Consider the following 6000-nt stretch of genomic DNA (forward strand, 5'->3'; position numbering starts at 1 on the left):
TGCTGCCTGTCCCTTTGTTTCTCGCTATATGCCCCTGTCCAGCTTGCTGTCCCGTTGTTCTCCTCTGTGCTGAACCGTGGCCTTTTCTATCATCCTGCAGCCCATCACCGATTTTACTTTCTCCACCTCTTTGGCCTGATCTGTGTGTCTCCTGCCCCCGTCCATCTGGCTTGTTCGCTCTACTTGTGTCTCCCTCCAGTGTTCTTTATTCCTCCGATTCAGTTTCTCTCTTGATCCGTCAGTTCTGCTGCCCGCTCGTCGTTCTCTGTCTCTCTCTCTTTCCCTCTGTGCTGTTCCTGCGCGTAGCGCGCGAGCAAGCGAGGCTACGTGCCTGGGGATCCTTGTCTCGTAAGAGCTGCGAGACATGGACGTTTTGTCTTAGGTGGGGGACAGCCAAGCGACCGGAGTTACGGAAGAGGAATGGAGGAGAGCAGGAGAGAGAAGCGTCTGAAGCAGCAGAGTCTCCCGGCAGCGCAGAGAGCGAGAGCCGCGGTGAGTGGCGGGCCCTCGGGGCCCTGTCGCCCCTCTTCTGCGTCCCGGGCCCTCCCCTGGATCCTTCTCTCTCCCACGCTGCTGTGATTTTTTTTTTTTTTTCTTTTTCCTTTTGTTTTCCTTTCCCTGTACCTCCCGTCTTCTGTCTGTGTGTGTGTTCTGCTCCCTCTCCCTCTTTTTCTCCCTTCAGAATTTCTCTAGCCGGCTCCCTGTCTCTATTTCTCTGTCCTGCTGGCTGTCCGGTCGTTTCTTACTGTACCTCCCTGTCCAGCCGGCTCTCTTTTTGCTCTCCCTTTTTGCCTTTCTGTCCTTCTCTGTCCTGCTTCATGGCCCTTTCTTCTCTTTCTCTCCCTCTCTGTTCTCTAGCCCCTTGCTGGTTTGTTTTGGGGTTTCCCTGCACACACGCCCCCCGCCCCTTTCTTGGTCTCTTTGTCTAGATCTGACCCTTTCTTTGTTTCTCGGTCCCTTTTTTCCTGTTCACTGTCCTTTTTCTCTCTCTGTCTGTGTCCCCTGCGCTCCGTTGCCATCTTTATCTCTCCTTTCTTCTTCATCTCCTCCCCCTGCCCCCGTCTCTCTCTCCCTCTTTCGCGCTCACCGGCCCTACGTTTTCGTGCTCCGTCTCTGCAAGGCTCCTCGTCCCTGTATTTCTTGATTTCTCTACCTCTCTGGCGTTTCCTTTCGACCCTTCTTTCTCTCTGAGCTTCTCGGTCTTCTCCCTTGTCTTATTTTCCTCTTCCTAGTGCTCTGCCCTGCTCCCCATCGCTTATTTTCTCTCTCCGTTTCTCTGCCCTGCTCCCCGTCCCTGTCTTTCTTTCTCCGTCCCCCTCGGCTGCTCCACAGCAGAGTTTTTCCTTTCTCCGGCTCTCTGACCCGCTCCCCGCCCACCCAGGTTGACCGTCCCAGGTTTTGTTCTGCGTCTCCATCCTGCCGCTGTCCTCATCTATCCTTTTGTGCCCTTCTCTTTCTGTCTCTTTTCGTGTGTCCCCGCTGCTTTTTTTCCCATCTCTGTCCAGCTCCCTGTCCCTTTCCTTTTTCCTCTTGCTGTCCTTTTGCCCTGCTTCCTCTTGCTGTTTTTTCTGCCTTTCTCTCTCTGCGCCATTCCCTCTCCCATCCTTTCTTTCTCGATCCCCCTGTGCAGCTCGCTGTCCCTTGTTTCCTTTCTCTCTTCCTCGGTATTTTTTTTCTTTCTCCATACCTCTCTCCCGCTGCCCGTCACGGTCGCATTTCTCCCCCCAACGCTGTCCTGCTCTGTCCCTTTTCTCTCTCTCTGTCGTTTTGTCCTGCTCCCTGTGTTTGTTTTTTAATTCCTCCCTCAGGGTCCCTCAGCCCGGTGCTGTTTTTTCCCTTCTCCGCCTCTGTCTCCTGCTGCCCAGCTGAGGCTTTTCCCCCTCCGTCTCTGTCCTGCTCCCCCGTCTCTTACTTGTGCCTGTCTTTCACTTTGTCCTGCCTCCTTGTCCCCTTTTTCTCTCTCAGTATCACCTTGTCCCGCTCCCTGTCCCTGTCTTTCTCTGACAATCTGTCCCGCTCCTTGTCCTTCTCTTTCCCTTTGCTGTTATTCCCCGTCCTTGTTCTGGCCTTTCTTCCTTCTCTTTCTGTCCTACTGCCCCAGTGCCTCTTTTTCCACCGCTGTCCTGCTCCCTGGCCCTTGTTTCCTCTCGCCGTCCCTCTGTCCTGCTTCCTGTCCCCAGTTTTTCTGTCTCTCTTTCTCGATCCTGCTGCCTGTCCGGTCGTTTCTTGCTGTACCTGCCTGTGCAGCCGGCTCTCCCTTTTTGCCTTTCTCTCCTTCTCTTCCTGCTTCCCGGCCCGTTCTTGTCTTCCTCTCTGTCTGTCCTCTATCCCCTTGCTGGTTTGTGTTGGGATTCCAACCCTGACCACCCACCCCCTTCTTCGTCTGACCCTTTCTTTGTTTCTTAGTACGTTTCTTCCTGTTGCCTGTCCTTTTTCTCTCTCTGTCAGTGTGTCCTGCACTGCGTGGGACGGTGGTGGGAGGCTGAAAAAGGGTGGGAAGCTGGGGGGGCGGAGTGGAGGCTGGAAAGAGGTAGGAGGTTGCAGAGGGGTGGGAAGCTGAATTAAGTAGAGGCCAGCAAAAAGGGAGTTAGGAGGCTATCGAGGGGTGGGAGGCGGGGGGGGGGGGGGGGCGAGGAGGGGGGAGTAGAGGCCAGGAAAAAAAAGGAGGCCGGAAAGGGGTGGGAGGCTGCAGAGGGGTGGGAGGCCGGGGGCGAGAGTAGAGGCCAGAAAAAAAGGGAGGCCGGAAAGGGGTGGGAGGCTGCAGAGGGGTGGGAGGCTGGGGGCGAGAGTAGAGGCCAGAAAAAAAAGGAGGCCGGGGGGTGCGAGTAGAGGCCAGAAAGGCCCTTTTTTGTGGCTTCTTCCCTGTCTTTATCTCTCTTTCCTGCCTTGTTTACTCCTCTGATTCAAGTTCTCTCTCGATCCGTGTGTTCTGCTTTCCACTCATCATATTCTCTCTTTTTCTCTGTCCTGTTCCTGAGGCTTCTTGTCTAGGAAGCCACGTCTCGTATGAGCTCTAAGACAGCCACATGCATTTTCTCTCAGGTGCAGGAGAGCCAAACGATTGGAGTTGCGGAAGAAGAAGGGAAGAGAGAAGGGGAGAGAAACATCTGAAGTGTCAAAGTCTCCCGGCAGCACCGAGAGTGAGAGCTGCGGTGAGTCGTGGGCCCTCGGGGCCCTGTCACCCCTCTTCTGCATCCTGGGCCCTCCCCGGCTCCCTCTCTTTCCCCCACTGCTACGATTATTTTTTTTTTCTGCTCTTGTGTACCTTCTTTCTCCATCTGTCTCTGACTTGTCCCCATCTTTTAGGTCCTCCCTCTTTCTGCCCTGCAGCCCGTGGCATTTTTTTCCTTCTTCCCCTCTTTCTGTTCAGCTCCCGGTTACTAGTTTTGCTTTCCTCCTACTCTGTAGCCTGTCAGTACTTTTGCTGTCTTTGGTGCTCTCTGTCTGCCTCCTCGTCCCTTGATTCGAGGCCTTCCTTCTCGGCTCCGTAGCACGTCACAGATCTACTGCTTTCTCCATGTCTATTCTATTCTATTTCCTCATCTCTCTTTGTCCAGGTCCCTGCCGCTATTCTTTTTTCCTCTGTCATGCTGCAGGGGTTTTTTTTGCATCTCCTTCCTGCTCCCCGTTCTTCATTTTCGGTCTGTGTCCTGCTCCCTCTTCTTCTTTCTGCTGCCGCTCTTGCTCTCTTGCTGCTGCTTCTTTCTCCGTCTCTGTGGGACTGCCTGTCCCCGTCCTTCTCTCGCCGTCCCTTTCCCTGCTTGGTGCTTTCTCGTTCCACCGCCGCTGTCCAGCCACCTGTCACTTTTCTCCTCTCTTGTAGTGGCCTGCACCCTGCTCCTCATTTTTGGCAGCCTCTGCCGAGCAGCGCGTCGCTCCGGGAGGCGACGGACGGACTGTTCGCCGCTGGATCAACGGGCGCAGCTGCGGGAAGGAGTGCCGAGGTGTCGGAGGGGCAGAGGGAGCGTCGGGGGCCCCGAGCCCCGGAGCAGAGCGGCTCCCGGGACTGGCTGGGTGCGTGACTGAGTAAAGACCTGCGGTCCCTTTTGCCCTGGCGGCTGCGTTTGTGCTTGGTTTGCACGGGACGAGGGGCTGCGCCAGAGGCCAGGGGAGGAGGGGACGGGCTGTGGGGCTGGGGCGACGGCCCCCTGTTCCTGCCGGGGTCCATCCGTGGGCCGGGGCCGGGGGAGCCCCAGGTGCGGGCAGCGGGGCTGATGGCGACGGCCCCTCCCTCTGCCGGTAGAGGGCCCGGTGCTGCCGTGCCGGGCCCGAAGCGAGCCGAAGGAGGAGCGGAGCCATAGCCGGGTTGCGGCTGCAGCGAGGGAGAAGGTGAGCGCGGGGTATGGGGGGGGGGTTGGATGGAGCGGCGGGTCCCGGGGAAAAGCCCCCGGGAGGGCGGGGTCCGTGTCGGGGGCAAGGAGCGGCGGGGGTGCGGCGCCGTGTCGGAGCCGCGAGTCGGGGTCTGCTCGTAGCCGGAGCCGGCGCTGGGCGCCGCCCCCGCAGGCGCCGCCCCCGCCCCCGCTGGCACCGCCCCCGCCCCCGCTGGCGCCGCCCCCGCCCACCGCAGGCGCCGCCCCCGCAGGCGCCGCCCCCGCAGGCGCCGCCCCCGCCCCCGCTGGCGCCGCCCCCGCAGGCACCGCCCCCGCAGGCACCGCCCCCGCTGGCGCCGCCCCCGCCCCCGCTGGCGCCGCCCCCGCCCCCGCTGGCGCCGCCCCCGCCCCCGCTGGCGCCGCCCCCGCCCCCGCTGGCGCCGCCCCCGCCCCCGCTGGCACCGCCCCCGCCGGCGCCGCCCCCGCCCCCGCCGGCGCCGCCCCCGCCCCCGCCGGCGCCGCCCCCGCCCCCGCCGGCGCCGCCCCCGCTGGCGCCGCCCCCTCCCCCGCTGGCGCCGCCCCCTCCCCCGCTGGCACCGCCCCCGCCCCCGCTGGCACCGCCCCCGCTGGCACCGCCCCCTCCCCCGCTGGCGCCGCCCCCTGGCCGCAGCGCGGTACTGCAGCCCGGCGTTCGGCTCAGAGTGTGGCCCCTCCGGCGCGCCGTCGGCTCGTGGCGCATGCGCGGTGCGGCGGAGCAGCATGGCGGCGGGCTGGTGCCCGTTGCCGGGGCGGCGGGGGAGCAGAGAGGCCAGCGGTGAGGCGCGGGCTCCCCTCCGGCGGGTGCGGGGGTGCGTGGTGGCTGCCCGAGGGTGGTGGGACGGGAAGCTTGGAGCCGGCCGCTGCGGCAGGCTGCAGGAGGCGAGCCGGGTGCGGGCAACCCCGGGGCCAGAGGCGGGAGGTGACGGAAGGAAAGGGGAGAAGGAGGCGGGCACCCCCCCCCCCCCCCCCAAGTCGGCAGCGCTCCCCCGGCCCCGAAGCCCCGCGCAGCCGCCCCCAGCTGCAGCACGTCCCCTGAAGCCTGTCCCGGAGCGCCCGGCCTCCCCCAAGGCCCGTGGTGCGGGCGGCACGCTGGCCCTGGAGCGTGCCTCGGCCTCCCTGAACGCGGTCGCCGCTGCTTGTTTATGTGTGGCAGGGGCCGCGCTGAGGACGCGTTTGTCCGTTCGTGCCCTGGGGATGCCGTTGGCTGCGCCCGCTCCAGGCTTGTGTGGGCTGCGTGTGCCGGGCCTCGCTGTGCTGGCGACGTGGGGGCGAAAAGGGAGAGGCGGAGCGCTGAGTGGCTGCGGACAGGAGGTGGCGCGGCTGAAGCTGGAGAGTCCCGAGAAGGCTGAAGAAGAAGAAGAAATGGAAGGCCACCTGGCTGGCAGCTGCCTGGCGCTGCGGGTGAGGAAGGCTCCCTCTTGGTAGCCCGCAGCAGGCCAGGCCGCCAGCGTGCCCCGCAGGGTCTGTATGTGTCACCAGCAGCAGCATGGTCCGGTTGTGGAGCGCGCGAGCGCGGCTGCGTGCGTAGGGAGCCTTGTCTCGTAAGAGCTGCGAGACATGGACGTTTTGTCTTAGGTGGGGGACAGCCAAGCGACCGGAGTTACGGAAGAGGAATGGAGGAGAGCAGGAGAGAGAAGCGTCTGAAGCGGCA

The sequence above is a fragment of the Opisthocomus hoazin genome, unplaced genomic scaffold, assembly GCF_030867145.1.
Source record: "Opisthocomus hoazin isolate bOpiHoa1 unplaced genomic scaffold, bOpiHoa1.hap1 HAP1_SCAFFOLD_117, whole genome shotgun sequence".
Lineage (NCBI taxonomy): Eukaryota > Metazoa > Chordata > Aves > Opisthocomiformes > Opisthocomidae > Opisthocomus > Opisthocomus hoazin.